This window comes from Anomalospiza imberbis, chromosome 2 (assembly GCF_031753505.1).
Source record: "Anomalospiza imberbis isolate Cuckoo-Finch-1a 21T00152 chromosome 2, ASM3175350v1, whole genome shotgun sequence".
In the NCBI taxonomy this organism is placed as follows: domain Eukaryota; kingdom Metazoa; phylum Chordata; class Aves; order Passeriformes; family Viduidae; genus Anomalospiza; species Anomalospiza imberbis.
The window spans coordinates 22,665,781-22,680,415 of record NC_089682.1 but is presented as its reverse complement, the minus strand read 5'-3'; the positions used below and the strand labels follow the sequence as shown (position 1 = coordinate 22,680,415).

Genomic DNA, 14,635 nt, shown 5'->3' with positions numbered 1-14,635 from the left:
TTGTGCTTTCAAAGAAAATCCCTCAACTGCCCCCACTCATCATGGCTGAAATCAAATTAAAAATGCACCAAAAAGTACCGTTTAATGCTCCAATTGTTAAAGGACATTCAGTCCATGGGATCAGACGAGAGCTACCACAAAATTACCACTATGGGATGTCTATGTCCGTTCTCAACACCACCAAAATTGCCTCAAAATACAAATTCTCTGTATCTGGCAAGACTTTGTTTCTGGTTAGCCATTCTCAGAATATCTCACTCTCAACTGGAGTGTAATGCTCTGATAGAACTTTTCCCTTCTTGCAGAAGAGCAGAATAATCTTTTTTTTCATTGTCAGGATTAATACAATAATTTCAAATATTTGTGTGAAGTAATTTCACAGAATCACTAGGTTGAAAGAGGCCTTCAAGATAATAAAGTCCCACCCATACCCTGACACCTCAACTAAAACATAGCACCAAGTGCCACATCCAGTCTTTTTTTAAACACATCCAGGGATGGTGACTCCACCACCTCCCCAGGCAGACAATTACAGTACTTTATCACTCTTTCCATAAATTACTTTTTTTTAATATCGAACCTATATTTCCCTTGGCACAGCTTAAGACTGTGTCCTCTTGTTCTATCAGTTGCTGCCTGGAGAAAGAGATCAACCCCCACCTGACTACAGCCACCTTTCAGGAAGTTGTAGAGAGTGATAAGGTCACCCCTGAGTCTCCTTTTCTCCAGGTTAAACAATCCCAGCTCCCTCAGTTGTTCCTCACAGGGCTTGTGTTCCAAGCCCCTCACCAGCCTCGTGGCCTCCTCTGGATGCGCTCAAGCATCTCAAGGTCCTTCCTAAACTGAGGGGCCAGAACTGGACACAGCACTCAACGTTTGGCCTCACCAGTGCCGAGTACAGGGGGAGAATGACCTCCCTGGTCCTGCTGGGCACACCATTCCTGATACAGGCCAGGAAGCCATTGGCCTTCTTGGCCACAAGGGCAAACTGCTGGCTCATGTTCAGCCGGCTGTCAACCAGTACCCCAAGGTTCCTTTCTGCCCAGGCATTGTCCAGCCACACCACCTCCAGCCTGTAATGTTGCAGGGGGTTATTGTGGCCAAAATGCAGGACTCAGCACTTGGACTGATTAAACTTTATACTATTGGAATTTGCCCATCCATCCAACTGCTCCAGATCCCTCTGCAGAGCCCTCGTACCTTCCAACAGATTAACACACACTGCCAGCTTGATGTCGTCCACAAGTGATAGAAACAGTACAGGAAACTACTTCTTTGCTTTATATTAAAAAAAATTAATTATTTTTGATATTTTTTCCAAATATCCCAGAACATTGCTAAAAATATGATGGTTTTGTTATATTTCAATTAATGGGGTCTTAGCACGCTACCCATATATTGGGTTTTTAATTTATTTCTCTTCAGTTTCAGAATGTTGCTGGCATTTCTAAGACCCAGTATGAGTTAATTGTGATCTCCCTTCAAACCATAGAGTGTTTGAGCCAAAACTTCCTTTACTCTGCAATACTACTCTTAGAGTTGGTGCATATGTCTTGCCTTTAAAAAAGCAAAATACTTTTTCTTTTGAAGTGCTAGTACTGCCAATTAGCAAATTTTACCCTTGTTGACCAATAGGTAACTCACTGTAATTCTTTCCAGTAACAGAAATCATCCTGTCTCTAAGAGGACTCATATTCATGTTCTCCAATTTTGTGGCAAATGTTCTGGGTTGTTTTTTTTTTTTTTTTTTTTTTTTTTTTTTTTTTTGGTAGTTTTCTGATGCTATGAATGGGTAAGTTTCAGATATTAGTTTTCAACTTAGTTTCTTAATATTGCTTGGGCCTGTTTGTAAAATATTAATGGTACCCTTAGAGATATTTAAGAAGCCAATGTTTGTTCTTAGGTTTACTGGTTTTGGCTGGGATAGAGGGGTAACTTTTCTTCATTTAACTAGTATGGTGTAATGTTTTAGATTTGTCAAGAAAGCAGTGTTGATAGCACAGGAATGTCTTCATTATTTAATTATTTAGTGCTTATAAGGCATCAAGGCCTTTCTTCCTTCTCATGGTGCCCCACCACTGTGCATGCTGGAGGATTTTGGAGAGATCACAGCTGTGACAGGTGACACAAACTGAAGCTGAAGGAAGAAGGAGGAAGGGAGGATGTTTGGAGTGATGGTGGTTTTTTTCCAAGTAACAGTTACACTTGATGAAGCCTGGCTTTCCTGCTTGCCATGAGGTGAACAAATTCCTTGTTTTGTTTTGCTTGCATGCATAGCTTTTGTTAATTTGTTGAACTGGCTTCACCCTTGAGTTTTTCCAATTTTACCCTTTGGATTTTCCTCCTTGTCCCACTGGGCAAGTGAGCAAGTGGCTGTGTGGTGCTGAGCTGCCTATCAGGACTAAACCATGTTAGGCAATTATGTTCCTTAGTGTTCAGTAAAGAGGTTTACTGTAGAATACCCAGCATGACCTTCAGTTGGTTTGGGTTTGATTTTTTTTTTGTTTTTTTGAGGACAACTATCAAGGGAAGCACAAAATTGCAACTGCAGAAACAGATGGTCACATGATGAAAAGTACTTACTGAAACATAATATAATACCAATTACATTTTAAGTGTAAATCCTGATCATGTTAAATAGTGGTGCCAGCTGTTTCAGCCTGCAGACTGCACTTATTGGTGTACCCTGGGAATCAGCAGGTGCTGCTTGCTCTGGTAATATCAAATTATGAACAGAAAGTTTTAAATGGACATTTCAGCTCTTGGACTAGCAATATGTGAGAAAATGAATTATGAAAACCTGAAGAAGGAGATATGTTAATGAAAAGTTTTAGTTTACTAAATTAAAGTAAGAAAGTGGAGTTCAATTCCTTTTCCGTTCATCTTCTCCAAACTTTTTCTACTGCACATTTGTCTCTGCCTATTTTTATAAGTAAATATGAACACTTTCTGCAATAATCAAATGTAAATTGGTACATATAGTGTGGATTTTTGGTTGCTATATTTCTATAAAACCCACAATCACAACTTCCAGTGTCCTACAAATGCTGTTATGGTGGGCTGACGCTGTCTGGATGCCAGGTAAGCACCAAGCTCTTCATCACTCCCCTCCTGTCATGCTTTGACACGGAAGTGAATTTTCTCAGGAAGTTGGGGTCAAACCAATCAGTGGTCAGGTTTGGATATTGACACTTGGAGTGACCACTGGACACAGACCACTGGACAATGGACACGCATCTGAGAACACAGGGGGTTTAAAGCAGAGAACTCCCAGGGGAAACTCTGTCTTTGGTTCTGGTCAGAGTGCAGTGCAGACCTCCCCTGCCCAGCCATGGGCTGGGTGGGGGAGGGGAAACTGCAGCCTGGGAGAGGTAGGCCAGGGTGTGAAGGGACTGGAACCAGGCTGGCCCCTGCAGACGGAAGGGTGGAGAGAAACTGAGATGTCTTTGCTCCCCTCCCCAGAGGGAGAGAGAGGAAGAGCCACCTGGAAATTGATATCATGGGCCAGCAGTATACTGGCAGATGAGAAGAAGAAGGTGGGGGGAAAGTACCCAGCTATGGTAGTTGGAGTTCTGGGCCAAGATTTCAGCCATCCGGGGAGTCCAAGACTTTTAACCCCTTCTTGGATAATGAAAGCTTTGTGAAATATTAATCCTCCTTAGTCTGAAAGAGAAGAGAAATGGCCTGGGGCCCAAGATGTCAGAAGAAGATGGGGAAAGACTCCTAGGTGGGAGGAGATGATGAAGTGGCTTTTGGCCGGACTTTTCTTGTATAGCCATAGACTGAACCAATCTCTCCTGCAACAGAGACTGCATTTTTAGGGGGATGTAAGGGTTGGAGCCAAGAGAATGACCTGCTGCAGTGATGAGGAGGGTGTGGCAGTGCCCTCTGTCTTCAGGAAGAAGAAGACCTCTGTTCTCGAGACCCTTGGCCCCAGGGGAGGAGAAAATGGGGGGGGGACTGTTTTCCTGAAAATGAGAAACTGTTGTTCTTTTGGTCCTTGGCAAAGCATCCTTAAAGGAACCCTATGAGCAGTTTCAGTCCATGCACAGTGGTGAGAGCACTGTGACATGGAAAGGAGAGTGTCACAATGGCAGACTTTCTCTGGGTGATGCCATGTGTGACATGGAAACACAGGAGGTTGCAACTGTGTTTCCTGGGGGTCTATGGTACAAGAGAGACTCTTCTCTCCCTTGATGGACTGAGTATTGATTATCTGAACAGTGGTAACAAGTTTTGTCTCAATGTGCTTTGTTGGAAATTGGATGGGGGGAGGAGGAATGTTTTGAAAGGTTTTCATTCTGGATTCAGTGTGTGTCTCTTTTATCATAGTAGTAGCTTAATAATTTTTTTTTCCCTTTGTTTTTAAGCTTGAGCCTGCTCTGCTCTGTCCCTGATTGCATCTCACAGCACTCATTTGGGAAAGGTGTATTTTAATGGGGGCACTGGCATTGTGCCAGGGTCAAACCATGACACCTCCACAACTGGATGAGTGAAAGAAAATGCAATGAAAGGTTCATGAGTTGAGATAAGGACAGGGGAAATCACAAACTGATTACTATCAAGGGCAAACCAGACTTTAATTGAATTCATTACCAGTTTGAATCAGAGCAGTTTTAAAACACCTTCCCCCCACCCCTCCTCTTGATCTCTACTTCCTCTCCTCCAGCAGTGTAGGGAGACAGGGAATGGGGATCATGGTCAGTTCATCACAAGTTGTTTCTGCCACTGCCCAGGGAGAAGAGTATTTCTTCTGCTCAAACATGGGGTCTCTTCCATGGGAGACAGTTCTCCATGAACTTCTGCAATGTGAGTTCTTTCCACAAGCCACAGTTCACAAACTGCTTCAACATGGGTCACATTTCCACAGGGTGCAGCCCTTCCAAAACAGCCTGCTCCAGCATTGGTCCCACAGGGGATCACAAGTCCTACCAAGAAACCTGCTCCAGCATGGGCTTCTGTTTCCATGGGTTTTGTAGGTGCCCACCTGAAGCCTGCTCCAGTACAGGCTACCCATGGGGTCACAGCCTTCTTTCAGGCATTCATGTGCTCTGGTGTGAGTTTTCTGTATGGCTGCAGGTGGATCTCTGCATCCCCGTGGACCTCCATGGGCTGTGGGTGCACTGCTACTTCACCATGGGCTGCAGGGTAATCTCTGCTATGGCACCTGGAGTACCTCCTTGCCCTCCTTCTCCACTGACCTTGGTGTTTGTGGAGCTGTTTATCTCACACTCCCCTCGCTCTTCTCTGAGAACAATTACCTCTGCATTGTATCCTTTGCTTTTATCCTTAAAAGCTAGGACAGGCTTAAATGCTGTAGTAGCCAGAAGGTGGCATGTCTAGGACTTGGAGGTTTTTCTATACAACCTTACATAATTTTCCAGATGTGAGGAAAGAGCTCCCTTCTGGGTCGTGTAGAGGGAGGGAGGGAGGCAGAGGGAGAAGTCAGGCCCTGTCAGGGGTTTTCCATGGGGGATAAGCAATAGCGTGTGGATTCATCCACCTTTTTTCTTGTACACTCTGTCATTAGCATTGTTCTTGTTACTGTTCATGGTCTTATTTCATTGCTGTTTTCAGTATACTGTTTTTATCTCAACCACTGATTTTTATCTTTTGTGCCTCCAATTCTTCTCTTCAGCCCACTACAGCAGGAGGGTGAGCAGAAGGCAGAATGATAGAGTGGCACATGGTTTGGAGTGTTTCAGTGGGAACATAAAACTGAGAAATATGTTTCTTAAACCATGACAATATTTTATTGCAGAGGTACCTCTGCCACCTCTGATTGGCTTGGCCTTGGATGGTGAAGGATTCGTCATGGAACCAGCTGGCATTGGCTCTGTCAGACTAAGGGAAATCTTCTGGCAACTTCTCACAGAAGCCACTCCTGTAGAACTACTCCCAAAACCTGGCCACACAAATCTAATATATTCTACCTCCCACTCACACAAAAATCCCCAGTCCTTGACTGAGGATAAACATTATTTAACAAAAACCAAACCTTCAGTGTGTTAGCAACATTCTTCTCATTCTGAATCCAAAACACAGCTTTGTACCAGGTACTGAGAAGAAATTAACTATCCCAGCTGAATCCAGGTCAATGGTAAAAAGAAAATCTGTATTGTCTTAGTCTGATCTAATTTTTGCACATTTTAATGTATGTTAATACATCAAGGTGTGGTAGTCTGTTGTTTTGCAGTTTGTTCTTCTGTATTAGGTTTTAAATATTCCTTGTTATAAGTTTGTAATGGTTCAGTCCATGTACCCCATTTGGCTTCCCTAATGGTTCAGTCCTCAGCTGTTTACCCCAAGATTCTTCTGTCACGTGTATGTCAATCCACCTGTCAATCTCATTGTATCTCTTTTGTTCCCTTCTGGAATGTTCCTTGTCCTTCATCCCTTCCTCGAAACAAGACTGGGTGCAGGGCTTGCTCCTTCCCCTTGGTGGCTTCTATTGGATAGCTGTTACCCTGCACTCTCCCCTAATGCCTTCCTATTGGTAAAAGGTTGTGTCCTTCCCTTATTCACACCTCTCCTTAAAAGCAGCTTTCTGTCGCCATTTATCATCATTTGTCCCTGAATCCTCTGGGGAAAAATTAAACTTCCTAGAACTCAAACAAGTGATCCTTCCTTATTCCTTTGCCTTGGTTTCTCATACTGTACTGCTGCTGTGTTACCGCCGCCACAGCTGTCTGCTTCAGGGAGCTGCGAGCCCCTGTATGCACCGCCAGCCAGGAGAACTCAGTGAAGATCCGGAGGTGGCCCCTCTCATAACTGCACACCGATCTCAGGGAGTGAGCTGGCTGGAGAACATCTTCCCTGTGACCACAGCACGCAGATACATCAAGGTGTAGTAAAAACCACACAGGAGCATAACAGAATGTAAATAACTATATTAGGCCAGACAGAAAAAAAAATCTGAAAAAAATCCCAAAACATCCCAAAACCCCACCAAATTTTCTCCTTGAGGAAGGTATTTGTCATTGAAACTGACAATTCAAGTTGATTCTAAACAACTCAACAAAGTGTTGAGACTTTGTTTTTGGTTTTTTTACCCTCTCTTGTATAGTTCACTCCTTTTCTTAGGAACAATGAAGAATTCACTTGAATGCAAAAAAGGAATCAAACCCTGAATCTTCTGTCTTAATGAATGTTACAGAAACATAATGCACTTTTCTGTGAAAGATAAAATCTTATACATGTGCCTCTTATTGAAGAAATAAGGATTTCTTAAAATCTTATGGGATGAATGATTTTATCCAGGGAAACAAAAGAAAAATTTTATCTATGAGCCTTAAAATTTCACAGTCACCATTTTTGGGATGTATAGGGGAAAAAAAATCCCAGAATACAAATACAACTCTTTCTCAGTCATTGTTTAAGCAGCTTGCCTAGTGTCATAACAATTTTGTCTTATTCTTTATGACTTCGCTGCTCTTGTCAATCACATTTAAGCACACTACAATAGTGTCAGCTTTTATTTTTAGAACATTCATGCCCTGAAGTAGTGTATGCTCCAAATATTGCATGTAATTCCCTCATGACACTGTTCTGAGAATCTAAAAAAACAGATCAACCTTGAATGCATCTGGAGGTGACAAGGAGGTTCTGGTAGTGCTGTGTGTTTGTACTTGGATAGATCCAAGTGTTTTCTTATTTGTCTGATTGGTCTTTCAGATACTCATATATGAAAAAAATCATTTTTGGAGGGATAGGAGATATTTTTAAATATAGACTGAATTTGACTAAAATAGGTCCAATTAAAAATAAAATTAATAAACATCTCAATAGACTTTTACTGAAGGAAATATTCCAGAAATATAGGAGCAGTGTGACACCCAAATTTGGAATTGAATTAGAATTTTTCTTGCTGTAGACATAATTAATTTAAAAACAGGAAAAATGCAAAACCAGAAAAATTTAATCTCTTCCATTATGAAAAAGAATCAGAAATGTCACATCATTCCATCAGTAATATGTGGTATCAAGACAGTATGTGTAAATATGATTTGTAAAGATTTGTATGTGAACACATTTTCATTTGTTCAAGTTATAGGAAGTACATTTGGTTTGACCAGAACTATTTTCTGTGATTTGGCCTAAAAAACACCAATGTTTGCTCAGCTTTACAACCAGTAAAGTTTTCTGCAAAATGAAAGAAAGCATTTTCTCAACATGTATCGTTGAGCATCCGCATTTGGAAGTGTTTCATTTATTGTTCCTTTGCTTAGAATTAGCAAATGATTAATTAAAGTCATTAAAGAAATGATTGCAGAAGAAGATACTGACTTATTTTCTTCAAACGAAAAATATCTGTTATGCCATAAACTTAACAATAACACCACCATTTCTTCTCCCCACTGCAAACTGTGGCTGTCATAGTCCCATTTTTCAGGAAGAGGCCTGTCTTCCCTAAAGAAAACAACAGTAACCATCTATTTGTGATTTGGTTGGCAAAATTCTCTATTAAAATTTGAACCAGATCTGGTATATTTACTCTTTATGCAGGACCAAGTGGTTTATTATAGAAGGCTCTTGAAATTCATAGGTTCTACACAATCTGATCCCAGATTGGGGAAGTTAATGTTGTTTTACTGGTAAAGATAATTCAATTTTTTTTCTGCTACACAAGTAAATTTTTTCCAGAGAAACACAAAAAAAAAAAAAAAAGAAAAAAGAAAAAAAAAGAAAAAAAAAGAAAAAAAAAAGAAAAAAAAGAAAAAAAAAGAAAAAAAAAAGAAGAAAAAAGAAACCCTGGAATGTTCCTTTCTGCATATTCTAGTATGAACTCTGAACCATTTTCCTTTCATTATTTCATGCTAGTTATCAGGAGAAACTCTAATTGAAACATACATGTAAGGCATATATTTGAGCTCAGGTTTTTGTGTGAAGTAAAGTACATGCTATGTATTGACTTAAATGCCTCTAAAATAAATTGAAAAAGACCTAGGAATTACCCTTTTTATTGACTGTTATTACTCTATGACCTTATTTTGACAGAATTTGTAACTAAAACAGTATAGCATGTAGAAAATCAAAACAGATCTCTGAATATTTTTACAACTTGTTATTTTCACTGAAACTTTACAAATATGGTTATTTTGCTTATTTTCTTCTCATTATGTTAAATTATTGACTAGTTTTATCACAGATTCTCACGTTTCATAATGATGGCTAGATACCTGAATATAATTTCTGTCTAACAAGACCCTTTTCATTTTTACTGTAAATATTGTCAAATAAAACATTAATATTGAATTTTACATGGTGTTCTTCCCCTCTCCCCCCTTGAGTGAAAACTTCAAAGAACCCATTCTTAATTTTGAATATATTGGGGTTTTTTAAGTTATCCTCACTTTCTTGTTCTCATGTCAGTTTTTGTCCTTTCTTCTTCCTCCTACATTGTGAGCAAATTTAGTATAAAAGCTGAAATGGAATGCTATTATAAAATAATGTTACCATAGCAGCAAAAAGTAGTTTTGGTTTCTCACCTACAGCAAAAAATAGAAGGTGAGTTGTGCAGGATTCTTATCAACTACAGAGAAGGTAATCAGACAAAATCAATCTTTATCAATAATGAATGAGCTACTCATATAAAGAAAAATCTGTGGTGGTAAAGAAACCATGCTACTATTTCCTGGGAAACTAGAAGTTGTTTGAAATAGTAAAAAAGCTACTGCAGAACTTTCAGATAAAATGTTCTTATTTGTAATCTCTGATATTAGCAAAAAGATTATTGATGCTTTCTTGAATTCATTTGCATAACAAAATTGCTGTAGCACCTTGGAGGGACATCATATTCATCATATGCTAATTTATCAATCAAGATATTGAAATGGGGTTTTTTTGTCTGTTCTTGACAGTTTACATGCATAGCATCGGTGACTGGGGATATATTTGGAGCAAAGAAACATAATAGGTTTGGTTTTAATATACTCTATGAAATCTTTATTCTGCTCACAGAGTGAATTTCTGAAATTTGGATATTAAATTCCAGCCCAGAGCTATCACCGAAAGATAAATAATGAGATATTGTTAGGTCAGTACAGGTACATTTGGAGTGCCATGTGAATTAAAATTGGCTTATAAGTAGGTGATGAACCAACTGCGAAAAATAGTGCATATATATATATATATATATATATATATATACACACATATATAAAATCTATCCCCCCTTCGGGAAGTTTCTACTGTGATCATGACATGAAAACAATAATACATCTTTAGTGGTGAAAAAGATCCCATATAGAGGTGATACTTTTAATGAGTGTCAGTTTTGCAGGGAATCACTGGATTTAATTTATTTTTTATCAGTTGCAGAAATTTGACAGAGCAGAAATTACTGTATTAGATTCCATGTGTATAGAATTTCATCTGTCATGATCTGTGAGTTGTGAATCAGGCCCAAGTATTGTCATTAATAAATTTCAAACAGGTGTGTCATGATTGAATAAATATTACTTAGAGATGAGAACATATATATCTGGTTTTTTGCTTTGTAAAGCAGAAACAAAATCATACATTTTGTTCATAAGCCAGAAAGATTCAAGGAAAGTAGATTTAATTATTCAACACCTTCATGTTAGAGTTCTCTGTAAATGTGATAGGTCAGGTAATTATCCCCTTTGAGATTATTAGGAGAAAAATAGTCATTCAGCCCATCATTAATTTGCTTTCTAGACACCACATATTTTCATTTGCAGCTTTAACCTATGTCATGGTTTTACCCCAGCTGGTAGACACCACAGAGCTGCTTGCTGACTCCCCCACCAGCACGATCAGGGAGAGAACTGGAATGGCAAAAGTTAGAAAAGCCATGGGCTGAGATAAAGACAGTTTAATAGGGAAAGCAAAATCCATGCACACAAGCAAAGAAAACCAAGAATTTATTCACTGCTCTCCACAGGCAGGCAGGATTTCAGCCATCTCCAGGACAGAAGGGACTCATCACAAATAATTATTATTTGGGAAGACAAATGCTATCTCTCCAAACATCTTCCACTTCCTCCTTCTTCTCTCCATTTTATACACTGATCATGACATCCTATGGTCTGGAGCAACCCTTTGGTCAGTTGGGGTCACCTGTCCCGGCTGTGTCTCCTCCCAACCTCCCATGCACCAAGAACTCCCTCCCCAGTGTGGTTGTACAAGAAGTAGAAAAGGCCTTGACTCTGTTAGCCCTGCACAGCAGCAACAAAAACATCTCTGTATTAGCAGCCCTGTGTTCAGCACAAATCCAAACCATACTCTCATACCAACCATTATGAAAAAAATTAACTGTACCACAGCTGAAACCAACACAACTTTAATTATATTTTTTACTTATCCCTGTGACTGTGCACTGAGGAAGGATTGTTGGTAAGTAAGGGTTGCCAGAATTTAAGGATTGCTCTTACAGGATCATGTAATGAAAAATTAATTATCCATTCCTTCCATTCTGCTGAGGTAAGGAAGGGGTATTTTGGTACTTGTTTGGTTTTGTTTTCTACTTCAACTTCTACTTGGTCAAAATAGGCTTTCTTAAATATGGGAGCATAGTAAATGATGGTTACAAAGCCCTTCTGGGGTCAAAGATTCTTACTAATTTCAAATAACCTTATCATATAGTCCCATACACATTTAAATCAATCACCATTTTAGAACAAGAGCTGTTAGCCCCTGATTCTTCTTCCCTCTCTCCTTCTTACTTATTTTACAGTCTTGCTTTTTCCTGAAAAAAAAAAAAAAAAAGAAATCACAAAACTTATTACTACCAACAATGTTAATCTTGCTTGGTAGGCAATATTAGTAGAGATATGCAATTTTAACTACATAAAGGTAAATCCAAAACAGTTTTATTGCAGGAAAGATAGATATCTGTCTTAGTGATTCTTTCCTTATGGAAGCATGTTTCTGTGATTTTCTAGAAAGGTACAATTGAAAAAAAAATTTAAAATAAAAATACAGTAACATAATGATAATAAAAATTGCAAATTCTTATTTCTATCCAGCTCTTAGGACTCCTTTAAATATCTTGCTGCTCCTGTTCCTTTTGAAGAGTTACTTCAATTTTTGTTTACCTGTGACAAACATGCTCTCAATTTCTAAATATGGGCTTTTAACAAAAACAAACAAAAAATACACTGCCTGTCCATTCTCTTCTCTGCCATTTTTACAGCCATTCACATCTTCAGATCCATTGACTAAATCTTTGCGCTGACTTTCTCTGTATTGAAGCTCTCTTTCATATCCTCTTTTACCTGACATATTTTCTCTTGGGCTGTCATCCATCTCATCCTGCCTGACATTTCTTTCTGGATGGTTCACTGTCAGCCCAGAGTGAGTTTGCGAGAGACAAAAGTGCCCATTACTTTCCCCATTTTTTTTGTATTTATCATATGCCTGGAAATCATAGAGTCTCTGTCTATGCACTACATAAAAACTAGCAACTATTTCTTAATTTCATTTAGTTATTAAAAAAAAGCTTAATAAGAGAAAAAGAAAACAAAAATGTTTTCCTATATGCTGATATTTTCTAATTTTCAGTATACTTCTCCAAGACAGCCCTTCAGGCGTTCTAAAATGAAGATGACTAAATTTTGATTGGCTATCACAAAACTTCTGACTCGTCTCTCATTTCTGTAGGTAGCTTCTCATTACTACCTTCAGAGTCCTTTACAGTTTCACTGTGTTTTCATATTAGATTTGTCCTTCTTTACCGTTCTACTGCTTTCTATCTAAACATTCTTTTTTCCCTTTTTACCCAAACTGACAGTGTTTCCAAAATATTATCTTAGCCTTTCCCATTGTTATATATAACAGACAAAATGTGGATGATTAGTCTTTCAACATGCTTCCAAGAATTAGACTTCAAGCAGGTTGATATTTATGGTTTCAATTTTATTCTGGCTATATGATGTTAGTTTAACACTTTTTCTTTCCCTACTTAAAGTATCTTGGATTGAATATTTCAAAATGCTGTCAATCTACATTTCAAAAAAATAAGAGCTTTGTGTATATTAATATTTTCATACTTCATTATAATAACTAATTTATAATTACCTGGTAGTGCAATGTAGACATGAAAAGACTTCTAATAAATTTCTGTTTCAGAAATGTCCTTTACTCCAAAGAAAAATCTAAATAGTATATTTCTAAATAGTATAAATATTTTTAAACTAGATAGAAAAATGTTGTAACAGATGTACTCCTTAAAATATTAAGTCTTAAAGAGAAAGCTTTTGTCTTTCACCAACTTTCAAACCATTTTCTTGCAAAACTTTCTATTTCTTCTGTCTGATTAGCACCTTTCATAATGGACTGATATCACAATAATATGATTCAACATTATTAAAGTACAACATACATATAGTATGTTTTCAATTTTTATATCACAGCTCAGATGTTCAAACTTCAACTTTTTATTGTACCTCAAGTAAGTTAACCATCCATCTTTTAACAAAACATGATGAATGTTTCCATTGTTTTTAAATAGTTATAAATGCAAATTTATGACAAGAAACTTTTCATATATTTAATGAGAATACACTTCCTAGTCTAGAACCACTGGTTTAGTCATGCTTCTTGCTTCATGTTTGAATTCCCAGTGATGTTTTTGCTAGTGTTTTTTACTTACAGTAATAACATGATAAATAAATAACTTTGGATAATAGGTGCTGTAGGTTGGGTTGGTTTAGTCAGGGATTTTATTAATGTTAGTTAGGCTTATTCCTTGTACCCCTATCTTTCCCTTACAGTGGTTTGATCCAGGTTGTTTACTCCAAGATTTCCCACTGCGCGGACCTACAGTTACCTGTCGTTCTTCTCACTCCTCCCAGGGCTTCTCCTTACATGGTTCTGTCAATCAGGGGTTGTCACTCCTTGTTAGGGTGTCAATCTTGTAACCACTCCCTGATTCTTCATGAAAGTTCTGTGTCAATCACCCCACCTTTGCATTTCTATTTGTCCCAAAACGCTGTACCCAACTCTGTTATGTCAACATTCATTGTGAAACCCTACCTCGGGTTAACACCAATTGGGCGAGCCAGGTTTCCACCCCTGTCCGCCCACCCCCTATTTAATCTGCTGTAATCTTTTGTCCATTGCAATTTTGCCTTGCAATGCTCTGAGGGTGATTCGCTCAGACCACGCATGGGGGAATAAAAGTTCTCAGTTTTGCAGGCAAAGTGTCCTTCGCTTGTCCCTTCGCTTCCTCTAAGCGTGAAGCTACCAAAGCTGCTTACCCACACCGGGGCACTCCTCAACCCTGGATTGCCCGTAAATGTGGTGGCTACGGCCTCACAAGGCAGTGCTAGCCGGCACTTTTACTGCTTGAGGTCGTAGCGGGCAACTGCCGCAAATAGGAATTACCATACCCTTCCCAATTCAGTCACTGATAATTCCATTATCCCTTATGTTCCTCAAATCCTCATGCGTTTCCTTGGAAGAAGGTGGCAAGAGATCCTTTATAAAATTTGATTCATCTGACACACTGCTGTGGTTTAACCATGCTGACAACTAAGCCCCACATAGCCATTTGCTCACTGCTGGCCACTGGGATGGGAAGAAAATCAGAAGGGTAAAAGTAAGAAAACTCATGGGTTGAGTTAAAGACAGATTAAGAAGTGAAAGCTGCAAAAGCACACACTAGTAAAGC

At 38.7% G+C, this 14,635-nt stretch overlaps 1 pseudogene; it reads right to left on the bottom strand.

Moving 5' to 3' along the window:
- Nucleotides 1-378: 378 nt before the first annotated feature.
- On the bottom strand, nt 379-12,270 carry LOC137468517 (uncharacterized; annotated as a pseudogene).
- Nucleotides 12,271-14,635: the final 2,365 nt, after the last annotated feature.